The sequence below is a fragment of the Ornithorhynchus anatinus genome, chromosome 8 (assembly GCF_004115215.2).
Source record: "Ornithorhynchus anatinus isolate Pmale09 chromosome 8, mOrnAna1.pri.v4, whole genome shotgun sequence".
Classification (NCBI taxonomy): domain Eukaryota; kingdom Metazoa; phylum Chordata; class Mammalia; order Monotremata; family Ornithorhynchidae; genus Ornithorhynchus; species Ornithorhynchus anatinus.
The window spans coordinates 42,164,768-42,178,380 of record NC_041735.1 but is presented as its reverse complement, the minus strand read 5'-3'; the positions used below and the strand labels follow the sequence as shown (position 1 = coordinate 42,178,380).

Genomic DNA, 13,613 nt, shown 5'->3' with positions numbered 1-13,613 from the left:
GATGACTGAAAAGGGGAAAGTCGAACGCCACCCAAAACATTTACAAATAGTTTAAGAGCAGTTTACGTAACAGTGGCCACAAGATTCAAAAGGAATTGGCCCTTCTTTAAGAAAATTGTTTCTTCCCTTCTCTTCTAATTTGCATTATCTGGGAAACAAACGTAGGCATCGGACCAAGATGTAATGTGTTCCGAGTGCTGGAGACTGCCTCTAAAGAAGGCTAAATTGTGAGGAAAGAGAAAGAAGAATTCCACGCTTCCATACTACCCAAAGCCTCTTCCTAACCTTTACAGAACCCACCACTGTCTTCTTGCTGAATTAATCAGGCTCAAGATTATCAGCAATTTAGTTACATTTTGGTGGTAATTAGCTTGATAAATTAGGATCTGCAATAGAAAACTTGACATCCCATTGTTGCTGAGGTTTTATGGTATTTTAGAAAATAAACAGCCTACTTTTTTCAAGCGTTCCTGTCTACTTCACTGAGACAAACAGCAAAACTCAAATTTGCTGAGCCTGGCTCCAGCCAAAGACAGAGACCTGTAAAATCCAGTGGGCATAATATCAAAAGATTAGCCATTCACAGAAATATGACTGAAAATAATACTTGACTCCTTTGATTGTGGGCAGCTGCTCCTACAGAGGAATATATCTGCTCAGTTCATTCATTTCTTCTTTTATTTTCTATTGTTTTGAACTAATGGGTGGGGAAAGAAAAACTTTGAAACATGGCAAGCACCGGACAACTAGAAATTACTGTGTTTATCTGAGCTCGCTACACAGAATGACACAAGAAGCAGAACCCTGCTTTATCAAAAAAAAATAAAAATCCACCCCTTATTGGGCAGGATCCCTATTTCTCTAAGACTGTTTGCATCTGGAGGTCAGAAAAAGGGTTTTCTAAATGGCCATTTCAAATAGAGAAGAGAAGGGAATTTCATGGTTTTGAAACTGGAAAAGGGAAAGCGAGAGAGGTGGTTTCAGACGCTTTCAGAGAGAAGGGGCACAAGGCCCCAACTTCCTCACTTGCACAATGAATGGAAACGAGGGTAGGTATCTTCCCCCCGAAATGTGCTAAAAATATAGCAATATAGCCATTATCCAGTACAGATGTGGTGTCAGACATTCTTATTCCAAGGCATTTTGTTTCAGCCATTATTTCCTTTGCAGAAAACTGTGCTAATAGAAACATCCCTATTAATCTGAATTTGAGATATTTCATACAATGTATATTACCTTTCTGCTGCCTGCAACCTTCTGCCAGGTTTCTTTTTTTTTTTTCTTTTTAGGAGGTGCTTTGAGGGGAATATACCATGAGAACAATACACAGCTGCTGCTGTATAGAGATATCTAATTGTCAATATTGTGGAATTTCTACAGCTTATTACTTGCATTCAGTCTAATTCTGGGCAAATTGCCAGTCACTTCAGGGACATTCAAGTGAGCCACATTACACGTGGTACGGCATCACAGCTTTAAGATACCCGGCTGTTTTGCCTCTGGCCAGGGAATGTTTGTACCAATGCTACTGAGTGAAGGGGGGTAACTACAAATAAAATAAAATTTGTATTTTTTCAAGTGGGCTGCATTTCAAGCCCAGATGTTAGTAATGAAAGATTCAATTTAAGGATTTAAATTACAAATAAATAAAGTATGAAACAGATGTGATTTTTAAGGAAGTTCAAATTATCCAGGAAGAAAAATATCTCTGTGCATGACAAAGTAATAGGGATTGTCTTGAGAGTCTGTTGAAAACAATCTGCTGTGCGAGATACACCCTTAGGACAGGATTGGTTTGGAATGGGAAGGACTGGTGGAGCTTGTCATTAAACAAAAATTGTGTTTAATAAAACTTTATAACCGTGATTAATCCTATGAGGCCCTAAAGGAGTTTGCAGTTTCTGATAAACACATTTTCCTTGTTTGCAATGGTAATGATATTTTGAAGAGAATGGAATCCGAACAAAAAACTCTAAGGGTAAAAAAAGGTTTCTCAGGTACCACCAATGAGGAAATTACAATGTCACAAAAGGAATAGGGCCACCCACAAGGGAAATTTTACCTGATGCGTTTAAAAGGGAAATATTTCCGTACATATGTTGGCGCATAGAAGTAAACCTATCCATCAAATGATAGCATGGTGTTTATGTTTTTGTATTTTTATTCATATATATTAAGGTCTTTCTTTCCTTCCATCTGATCGATATTTTTGCCTGCCAAAGGGAACAGCAGTTGTTTCAGGGGCTTAACATTTTCTAACACTTTTAGAATATTCCATGATGGGGAGATCAGAAGGCACTTCATCCCTTAGCATGCAACATAGACATTAGAAATGTGTGTGCATATACATGCCTCACTCACAAGTCACCAAAACAAATATCAATTTGAAAGGCACACTGCTCCAGAAACAATCAGAAAAGAAAGAAACAGGAAGAGAGAGGGAGACACAGAGAGAGAGAGAGAGACATAGACAGACACAAAGATAGAAATGGAAGGGGATAGAGTGAGAGAAAAAGAGATAGAGAAAGGCAAGGAGAGGGAGAAAGAGGAAGGCAGAATAAAAATCATCTTGTTTGGGAAGGGTAAGGAAAGGTGTCAAGGGAATCTGGAAATCTTTGAGAAAGGGTGATCAGAGCCAAAGAAGTTCTTGAGCAAACCCGAACCGGATCAGGATTGTACAGCATATGCATAACTCGACAAGGACAGGCAGTGTATTTGCTAATTCTGTTGCACTGTACTCTCCCAAGTACTTCGTACAGTGCTCTGCACACAGTAAATGCTCAGTAAATGCTACTGATTGATTGATTGATAAAATCAGGGAGTGTGGCTTAGTTGAAAGAGCATGGGCTTGAGAGTCAGAGGACTTGGTTTCTAATCCCGGCTCTGCCACTTATCTGTTGTGTGACCTTGGGCAAGCCACTTAACTTCTCTGTGCCTCAGTTACTTCACCTGTAAAATGGGGATTAAGACTGTGAGCCCCACGTGAGACAGCTTGATTATCTTGTACCTAATCCAGGGCTTAGAACAGTGCTTGACACATAGTAAGCGCTTAACAAATACCATAATTATTATATTATGAATCAATATCTCTTTGTGATTATTGACAACATTCACTAACTCTCCACAATCTCACAATAGAAGCCTTTAATGATTTCCCATTATTGGTATAGGTCAATAGTAGCTGAAATTTAAACATCAGATCCAGGTGTACACTGACCTGTGGGGTCGGACCCAGGGCCCAGCAGATTAATTTAAAAGTGGGCTTTCTATCATTGTCCTCTAGGACCAGGCTGCAAGCCTGCCATGGTTTGTTCATTCATTTATTCATTCATTCATATTTTTACAGAGCACTTACTGTGTGCAGAGCACTGTACTAAGCCCTTGGGAGAGTACAATACAACAATAAACAGACATGTTACCTGCCCTGGTCGGTCAGCCCTACATCCCGCTACTCTCAGGAATTAGGGCACATGGAGGTGGCTGTTTTATCGTAGCAGGCTCACCGACAGGTAGGAAAGACTACAGAAAGAAATGATTTTTCCTCTAGCATCTGATATTCACCCCACAGCCCCACATCCTGCTACTCTCAGGAATTAGGGCATGTGGAGGTGGCTGTTATATCCATAGCAGGCTCACAGACAGGTAGGAAAGACTACAAATAGAAATTATTTTTTCTCTAGCATCTGATATTCATTTCAGCCTTAACTCCACAGCACTTATGTACACATACAAAATTTCTTTTAGTGTCTGTCTCCCCCTCTAGACTGAAAGCTTCTTGTGGGAAGGGAATGTGTCAACCACTTTGTTGTATTATACTCTCCCCTAAGTGCTCTGAACACAGTAAGCACTCAATAAATATCACTGATTGATTTAACTCAAATCCAACTTCAATTGAAAGTAATCAAACATCCTTATCTTCTAACACTACTTGGAATCTAAAATGGAAAGACTTGAGAGTCTCAAAAGAGGCCTAGGTGAAGCCCAAAACTTTAAAGCATAAAGCTCTTTTTCTCCTTTCAGCATTGCTTCTCTCCAACAATGGCTTCCCTAAAGCGTTGCATTAAGGTGCTATAGCTCTTAGACAGAGAAGAGGAATTCAGAAAATGAGCGCAGTTGAAAGAGATTAGTGGGGGATAGTTTTCATATGACTTGACAACGCATATAAACTCTTAAAAATAACCCATCAAATTTTGAGAGCTAATTTCTTTTAGCATATTTGGTAATCCTTCAGCAGCTATTAATCTTAATAAGATCTCCTATCCTCTGAGAAATGTTTTTCACCCTAGTTCTTTTAAAACTGATATAGTAATACGGTATTTGCCATACAAAAGATTAAAAATAGGGATAAGACACTTTTCAATCAGTGCTAGTTACTGAGCACCTACTGAATTCAGAGGATTGTACTAAGCATGTGGGAATGCATACTAGAGAAGTAAAGCCCTCATTCCCAGCCCTCAAGGAGTTTACCATTTAATGGGAGAGAGTTGAAGGAGAAACAGGGTAATTTTTGGCTAAAAGACATCTGTAAATCTCTTTGATTCTCTGAGTTTCACTAAGTAAAACAAACTAAAAGAATCAGGATAGGGTTCATTGATTTCTATGTATTGATTTGCTGATCAATAATTTTGAGTATCACTGTTCTCTAGAACAATTCATTTCTTTAAAATCTGTCTTTGAAGATACCTAACACTCAGAAATGAACAATTTGAATTTCCAAGTTTAGTAGAAATAAAGATGATTTTAATCAAAATCTGTCACATTGAAAAAACATTAGGTTTAATAGATTAACCAATTATATAATAAACTGGGGGACTACCCAAGCAAAAATAGCAGATTTTGAATATTTCCAGTCAAGGAATTTTAGAACCACTATATAAGAAGAAATCAGAAAAGAGGTTAAAGAAAAGACGAGGTAGATTTCTGATCAGAAGGGACTTATCGATGGCAATTTAGGACACCTTTGTTAGTGAACTAGGATTTTTTTTAATGGAAAATACACCACAAATAGCAGAACCCATCTACAATAAATAGAAATCACTTCACAAATGTCTGCTATTACTAACGACAATTGTGGTGTTCGTTAAGTGTTTTCTATACTCTACTAAGTACAGTACTAAATGCTGGAGCAGATCAAGATAGGTCAGGCACAGTCCCTTGTTCCTCATGGGGTTCACAGTCTAAGTATTAATATTATTGTTATTATTATCGTTATGATATTTGTTATGAGTATATCATGTCAAGGACTGTTCTAAAGTATTAGGATAGGTATTTAATCCCCATTTTATTAATTTGTAAACGGAGGTACAGAGAAGTTAAATGACCTGCCCCAGGTGATATAGTAGGCAAGAGTCCGAGCCATAATTAGAACTCGGGTCCTCTGACTTTCATACACATGGTCTTTCCATCAGGCCACCCTGCTTCTACTGTTACTACTTGTGTAGTACTTTTATAGTAGTAGTAGTAGAAGAAGAAGAAGGCAACTGCCTCCTGGATAATGGTGCTGTGACACAGCACTTTAGCTACAAATGGATCTGGCATGTAAAAAATCACCACATAGTCCTTCCACTATGCTCCACCTTTACCCTCCTATGACCGGAAGGGATAACGGACACTGCACAAACCACTAGCACTGTAATCAAATTCTGTATGTCGGTGTTCAGTCTTGAAGTCTCATTCACTGGCTAAATCTGATGAACTGCGCACGCCCGAGCACTTAGTACAGTGCTCTGAACACAGCAAGCATGCGATAAACAGCATTGATGGATAGATTGACTGAATTTTGTCTGTCATTCTTGATGGGAGATTTTCACATTCCAACCTCCCTCTTTTCTCTCCCTTTAAAGCCCATATCATCTGCCTCAACCCCTACCCCAATTATTAGTCACGGTAATTTACGCCTCCCCGCCCCCCACCCCCTCAAGACCCCTCTTCCAGTTTTCTGAACCATATTTATCACTTTCTCACATTCCTTCTCTCTTTCTTCATTCCTACATTAATCCTCGAGGACTTCAATATCCACATGGAGGTTCGTGACAACTTTTCTATCGTTCCCTTCCTCTCATCTCTCAGTGATCTCTTGCTCCACCCCACCTCACACACCAACTTGGGCACACACTGGATCTATTATCTTTAGTCACTGCACAATCTGTACCCTCACCAACTCTGAAATTCCCCCACCACATCAAAACCTCATCACCTGCTCTTTTTCTTATACACTCAAACCCCACAAATCTATCCTATTCTCCCAAAGGGATCTCTGATCTTTTGACACCCCCTCCCCCCCCAACACTATTCTAAACCGATCATGACCCATTTGGGCTCCATACTAAAACTACTTTCTCTTGCTGCACAAACTGATGCCCCCAATATCACCCGCTCCACTGAACTCAACTCCCTTGCTTCTTTATCCCTCTGCCCATCTCATACCACTAAACTATAATCCTGGATCACCTCCATAGTCTGCTTCCTCTGCTCCTGTGCTCGAGCTGCAGAACACAGTTGGAGGAAATCCAGACATCTGTCTAACCTCGTCCACCTAAATTTCATTCTCACCTGCTTTAATTCTGCCCTCTCCTCCACCCTACAACAATAATTGGCCTTCCTGACTCCCATTCCCATTCCCCACACCAGCTGTTCCAGATGTTTAATTCCCTCCTCGAGCCTCCTGTCCCCCAGCTCCTGCCATCTCTTTCCCATAATGACCTGGCCACATACCTTATTAACAAAAATGAAATCATCAGGTATGATCTCATGAAAATCTCCCCTTCTCCTCTCCAGGCCACCCTTTTCCTCTGCCCTCTTCGACTCTCCCAAAATTCCCAACAGTATCTCAAGAAGAGATCTCTTGCCTTTTCTCAAAATCTGCCCTCTCCACCTTTACCTTTGATCCTATCCCTTCATACCTTATTAAAACACTTGCCTCCTCCTTTCTTCCCTCCTTGACTGCCATCTTCAACTGTTCACTTTCCAATGCCCTTTCCCACTGCTTTCAAACAGGCTTACTTATCCCCTATTCTAAAAAAAACCTCCCTTGACCCCACTGCTTCCTCTAGTTGTTGGCCTAGCTCCATAATAATAATAATAACAATAGTAATAATGATAATTACAATAACAATGGTATTATTAAGTGTTTACCATGTGCTAAACACTGTACAAAGTGCTGGGGTAGATACAGGATCATCAGATCCCACATGAAGCTCACAGTCTAAGTAGGAGAGAGACTAGGTATTGAACTCCCATTTTGCAGATGAGGGAACTGAGGCACAGAGAAGTAAAGTGAAGCCCAAGGTCATACAGCAGGTAAGTGGAAGAGATGGGATTGGAAACTAGGACTTCTTGCTCCCAGGCAGGTGTTTTTTCCACTAGGCAACAATGCTTCTCCTATTTTTCCTCCCCAAACTCCTTGAGAGAATGATCTACACCTGTTGTCTCAGTTCCTCTCCTCCAATTCTCTCCTTGATCCACTCACCCCCTTTATTCCCCGGAAACTGTCTTCTCTAAAGTCATCAATGACCTTCTTCTTGCCAAATACAGCAGCCTCTGTACTCCATCTTAATCCTCAGACTTCTCAGCTGTGTTTGGTATTATGGACCACCCCTTCCTCCTGGAACTAACATCCAAACTTGGCTAAAATGTCATTGTCCTCCTCTGGTCCTTCTCCTCTTACTGCACCATCTCAATCTCTTCTGCAATTCCCCCTATGCCTTCCATCCCCTGACAGCAGGAGGTCCCTCAAGACTCAGTTCTGGGTCCCCGTCTAATCTCCATCTACACTTATGTCCTTGGAGAACTCATTCACTTCTGTAGCTTCAACAACTATCTTTATAATGATAATATTTATGGTATTTGTTAAGTGCTTACTAGGTGCTACGCACTATTCTAAATACTGGGGTAGATACAAGATGATCGGGGTGGACACAGTCCTTGTCCCACACAGGGCTCACAGTCCTAATCCCCAATTTACAGATGAGGAAACTGAAGCACAGAGAAGTTAAGTGCCTTGCCCAAGGTCACACAGCAGACAAGTGGCAGAGCAATGATTAGAACCCAGGACCTTCAGACTCCCAAGCTTGTGCTCTATCCACTGGGCCATATTGCACCCAAATTTACCTCTCCAGCCCTAACCCCTCTCTTTCTCTACAGTCTTACATTTCCTTCTGCCTTCAGTACGTCTTTACTTGGACATCCACCAACATCTCACATTAAACATGTCCAAAACAGAACTCCTTATCTTCACACCCAAATCCTGCCCCCCCCCCCCCCGTCTTTACCATCACTGCAGACACTACCCCAATCTACCCTATCTCACAAGCCCGTAAGCTTGACATTGTCCACAACTTACGTCTCTCATTCCATCCACATATTCAATGTCATCAAATCCTGTCAGTTCTACCTTCACAGCATTGCTAAAATCCATCCTTTCTGCTCCATCCAAACTGTGACTATGCTGATCCAAGCACTTATCTTATCCCAATTTGAGGGCTGCATCTACCTCCTCACTGAGCGTCCTGCTTCTTCTTTCTCTCCAATCCAGTCCATCCTTCATTCTGCCATTTGGAACATTTTTCAAAATAAAAAGTTCAGTTCACATCTCCCCACTCCTCATGAACCTCCAGTGGTTGCCCATCCACCTCTCCATCAAATAGAAACTCCTTACTATTGGCTTTAAAGCATTAAATCAGTTTGCCCCCTCCTACCTTACCTCATTTATCCCCTACTGCAGTTTAGTCCACATACTTCACTCCCCCAGTGCCAGTTTGCTCATTGAGCTCCGGTATTATTTATCTTGCTGCTGACACCTTTCCCACTTCCTCCCTCTGGCCTAGAACTCCCTTTCCCTCCACATAAACCGGACCACCACTCTCCCCACGTTCCAAACCCTATTAAGCTTCAAGAGACTTCCCCAGTTAAGCCTTATTTTTCCTACTACCTCTCCTTTCTGCATCACCTATGCACTTGGATCTGTATCCTTTGGGTATGTGGTATTCAGGCCAACTTCAGCTGCACAGCACTTATGTACATATCTGTAAATTATTTATATTAGTGTCTGTCTCCCCCTCTAGACTGTATACTCACTGTGGGTAGGGCATATGCCTACCAACTTTGTGGTACTGTACCCTCCCTAAGCGCTTAGTATGGTGTTCTGCACAGAGTAAGCACTCAATAAATATCACTGAGTGCTTGAGACTCCGTCTATTACTGTAATAATAATAATGTTGGTATTTGTTAAGCGCTTATTATGTGCAGAGCACTGTTCTAAGCGCAGGGGGAGATACAGAGTAATCAGGTTGTCCCACGTGAGGCTCACAGTCTTCATCCCCATTTTACAGATGAGATAACTGAGGCACAGAGAAGTTAAGTGACTTGCCCACAGTCACACAGCTGACAAGTGGCGGAGCCGGGATTCGAATCCATGAGCTATGACTCCCAAACCCAGGCTCTTTCCACTGAGCCACGCTGCTTCTCTGAGCCACGCTGAGTCACTTGTATGTGTACCAGCTCACCACAGAAAGACAAAAACTGCATTTTCCAAAGCTGTCAATCTTGTAGTTCCATAAGAGTTACTTTTTTCTTAATGTAAAGCCCTTCATGGAATTAGAGTCTGTGATTCACTAGCCTATTATTTATTCTGTATTAATAATCCCCTTCTATGATCTGCCACTGAATACATAGGAAATGAACTCATAAAAGTTTGAAGATAAACCTGTATCTTTCCCGGGAGGTTCCGGGATGACAGAACCCATTACTGACTGAAGATTGACAAGAAAATATTCTGGTAGCCAAGACGTTCTTTAAGGACGGCATAGATATTTAAATGATTTATTCGTAGGGAGACATTACTTCCAGGAGAAGTGTAGACTGCAAAGCGGAAAGTTGGTGATAATGTGCCTCGGACACAGATGTCAGGAAATAAAGCGTAGTAAATTTTAGCTCACAGTCACTCAGATTGTTTGCCAAGAGTATTTCCTCAGTTTGTCTAGCCATTTTTCATTCTTAACTAATCACTAAGATTAATATGAAAGAGAAGAATTTAAAAGTTTGGGAACTGGAAGAAGGTCTCTCCATTTTCTATGACAATTGTTTTCTGTCTCTATGTGTTGCAACCAGAGATAAGGAGTTGGGGACGTTCATAAACTTGCAATCTCTGCTCAAGGAAAGGCAGAAAATTAGGACTAACCCGTAAAGTTCTAAAAAAAGCATACGTGAGTCAAGATAACGCCTGGGATATTCATAAAATTCCTTGTAGATCCTATTCTGCTCTTTCACCATTCTCAGAATTAGTTCCACAGATGGTATTTTACTCAAGAGACATATTGGTTCTTTCTGAAGGTAAATTTTAATTAAGGCCATCCAGTTTTTATTTTTACTTTATTTTTTTGTTCCTGGGCATGAATCAAGGCTTTCCATTGCAACAAGAATAGTTGAAAATGTGGACAAAAAAAGAAGAATATATCTGGTAAATGTTAGCATTTATTATGGCCAGGAAACAGGACCCAGATAGGTCCTAATCTCCCTTCTCAGTTATCTGCAAACATTCAGAAAACAATCCTGATGACTTTAAGATGCAGCCCTCTGCCATCAACATTAAGCCATTTGAAGATCTAAGACCAAGAACACCCTCTTGCAGACACAGGTCCAGTCGCCTCGCTGGAGGGGGCTGTAGGTAAAGCAGGGAATACAACTTGGCTTAATTAATATTTAGAACACAGGGTGTTTTCTCCTTCCAGACTAGGAGAAGAGAAATGGGAAAATTGAAAAGGAACTGAAGTGTCAATATATAACTCCCTGATGCTCTCACTTTGATATTAATTTAGACTGTAGACTGTCTCTGGACTGTTTTAGTCCCTGAACTGTAAGCTCGTTGTGGGCAGGGAAGGTGTCTGTTATATTATTATTATAGTGTACTCACCCAAGTGCTAAGAACAGTGCTCTGCACACAGTAAGTCCTCAATAAATACAACTGATTGACTGATTGATTGATTGATATGTTAGCTCTTTAAGTGTTTATCTTTCCCCTGATCTTTAGTGAGCTAGGAATGTCTTCGATCTTCAAATATTCTCGAGTGCCTGGAAGCCTATTATAATGCTACATACAAAGATGTGCAACAAATTTAGTTGCAAAATAAAGAAAAGTTTGTTGTATTTGATTAAAATTACAATTTTGACAAAAAGTGGAAATGTAACATCAATCAAATGATACATTTTACCAAATCAAATACTTCTAGTGGAACTCGGGATAAGTCTAAAGCAATGGCCCTCATAGTCAGTAACTTGATCTCTATTTAATGACCTCGCTGTAGGCAGGGAACTTTGTCGTATTGTACTCTCTCAATCACTCAGTACAGTGCTCTGCACACAGTAAGTGCTCAATAAATACCATTATAATGATGACTTCTTGGGGGAAAGCAATGATCCTCGGGAGCATCGTGGGGCAAAGGCATGGAAGGAGAAGGAGCATCGAGTAGTGGACGAAGCACGGGCCTGGGAGTCAGAAGATCATGGGTTCTAATCCTGTCTTTGCCATCTGTCTGCTGGATGATTACTTCTCTGTGCCTCGGTTCCCTCCTCTGTAAAACAGTATTAAGACTTGTGACCTTAGGCAAATCACTTCACCTCTCTGTGCCTCAGTTCCCCCATCTGTATAATAGGATTAAGCCCTATGTGGGACAGGGACTGCGTCCAACCAGATTACCTTGTATCTACCCCAGCATTTAGAACAGTGCTTAATAAGTGCTTAACAAAAACCACAGTTATTATTATCCTCATAAAATCTGAATCTCTTATTGGCACTCAACAGGGTACAGTTGAAACTAAAAACTTGAATTTGCCAGACATTATTATTCAATCTTATTCTCCTTTTCATATACCAGATGGTATAGATAAGGTATCTCTCCCATTCATGTAAACCGTCTATATCCTCCTGATAACAATCCTACTCTTTGGTGGCCTGAACAATTGCCTCCTATGCACAATTTTGCCTGACCAAAACTGTCCCTCTGTATAACTCCTCTTACCAGGCAGTGGCTTCTTCTCTGCCTCCACTTTTCCCTTTTCGCTATAAAGCAGACATGAAAGTGGCAGAGGGAGAGATGATTCCCCAGACATACGCCTCTCCCCCTACCAATGGTCATTATTGCTCCTAGCTGAGACTGGTCAACCGAAAGCACGAATGGCAGGCCGCGCCCTGTACCCTGCTCTCTCCTCTGACTTGCCACTTGCCATTTTCTCTGCTTCCCACAGCAGCAGGGCTGGGGTCACTGTCATTCTTGAAACACCACTTCCCGAAACCCAGCTGCTACCAGTTCAAGAGCGTAGGTGAAATCCCTTGCGAGCACGTAATACCGGGTGTCCGAGCCATACCTATCTTTCTACTCCCTGCTTGTTGCTTGCCCTTCTCGTCGCTCTCCTCCACCTTAAAGATCCCCCTTCTGGGGATCAGAACACACAGCTCATGCAGCAGAGTAGGAGAAATGAGACCATGCTAAAGGCTTCTACCCAACTGCCCCACACACCCCACCTATTTTCTGAAAAATAGAAGCATCTGTTCGGCATCAATGCAGTTACTAACCGCAAGGCCTTGGAGATGGAAAGAGACGCAGATCAAGTGAACCCCGGCCCGGTCCTGGAGCACAGTTGTCTGGCCACGATCTTTGGTGGTGTCTTTCAGAGCTCAGCTGCAAACACCTACACATAGGCACGGAGCAGAGGAGAAGGAAGTGTCAATATGGAATTTTAAGTTGTTTTTTTTTTTTTTGATTTGGTGGCAGATTTCTGGCAAGGCCAGCAAAATCGCCCCCGTTGAAACACAGCACATTGCTGACACGGGCAGGAGGGATTCCAGAAAGTGTTAAATACTATATGTCTGCGTGATTTTAAACCCACTTACATCTCACCTCCCACCGGGCAAGAGCCAAGTCATACATCTTTCACATGAGATTTGGTTTGCGCACTGGGACTAAGATCAGTGGGTACCTCTGGGTACCTCTTCCTCCTCAAACTATTTCCTTGCTTTGCAGTAATTCGACACTCCATTGTTTCCCCCATTAATGTCTCATTAATGCAGGGCAGGTGCTTCCTGACGGGAGGCTCACCATTAACAAGTTGTCAATGGGACAAACAAAGAAGAGTCAGATTACTGGTTGCTGAGGGAAATTGGCAGCGAACCTGAACAGAGCTGGAAAGGCGCACTCGGCAAAATTGTGACATTTACCCTTCAAAACCTCAGATTTGGCTTTGCCTATCTGATAGAATTCAACTTCCTCACAGCATTTTCCTTAACCAAACATTTGCCTTTCAAGTAAATGTTTTTTGCGCTTAGTGTAATATCTGAATCAGCAGTTTTTAAATACTCAATATATCTTTAAATGCCAACAGACAACAAGTATAGCAGGTGTTTAATTGTGGTTTAAAGATCCACATTGTTCACATTTTACAATCACAATTAAAATTAAGCAATAACACCAAAGGAGTTCCGGTATGCAGCAATAATACTTACCCATATAGTGAAATTGATAAGGATCCAGATATAATGATGCCCATTGTAGTAACCCTGTGGTGACTGATTGCTATTCTGCTGTTAGCAAACAACCAAGAAATACTTTATTTTTTCAGAA

At 41.3% G+C, this 13,613-nt stretch overlaps 1 long non-coding RNA gene across 1 annotated transcript in view; it reads right to left on the bottom strand.

Annotated features, from left to right (window-relative positions):
* LOC103170253 overlaps positions 1 to 12,678 on the bottom strand; it is a 95,051-nt gene extending 82,373 nt beyond the window's left edge. Inside the window, exon 1 of the long non-coding RNA XR_003761634.1 lies at positions 12,569 to 12,678. This is a non-coding gene — a long non-coding RNA (uncharacterized LOC103170253). The remainder of the gene's footprint in view (positions 1 to 12,568) is intronic.
* Between the last annotated feature and the right edge of the window lie 935 nt (positions 12,679 to 13,613).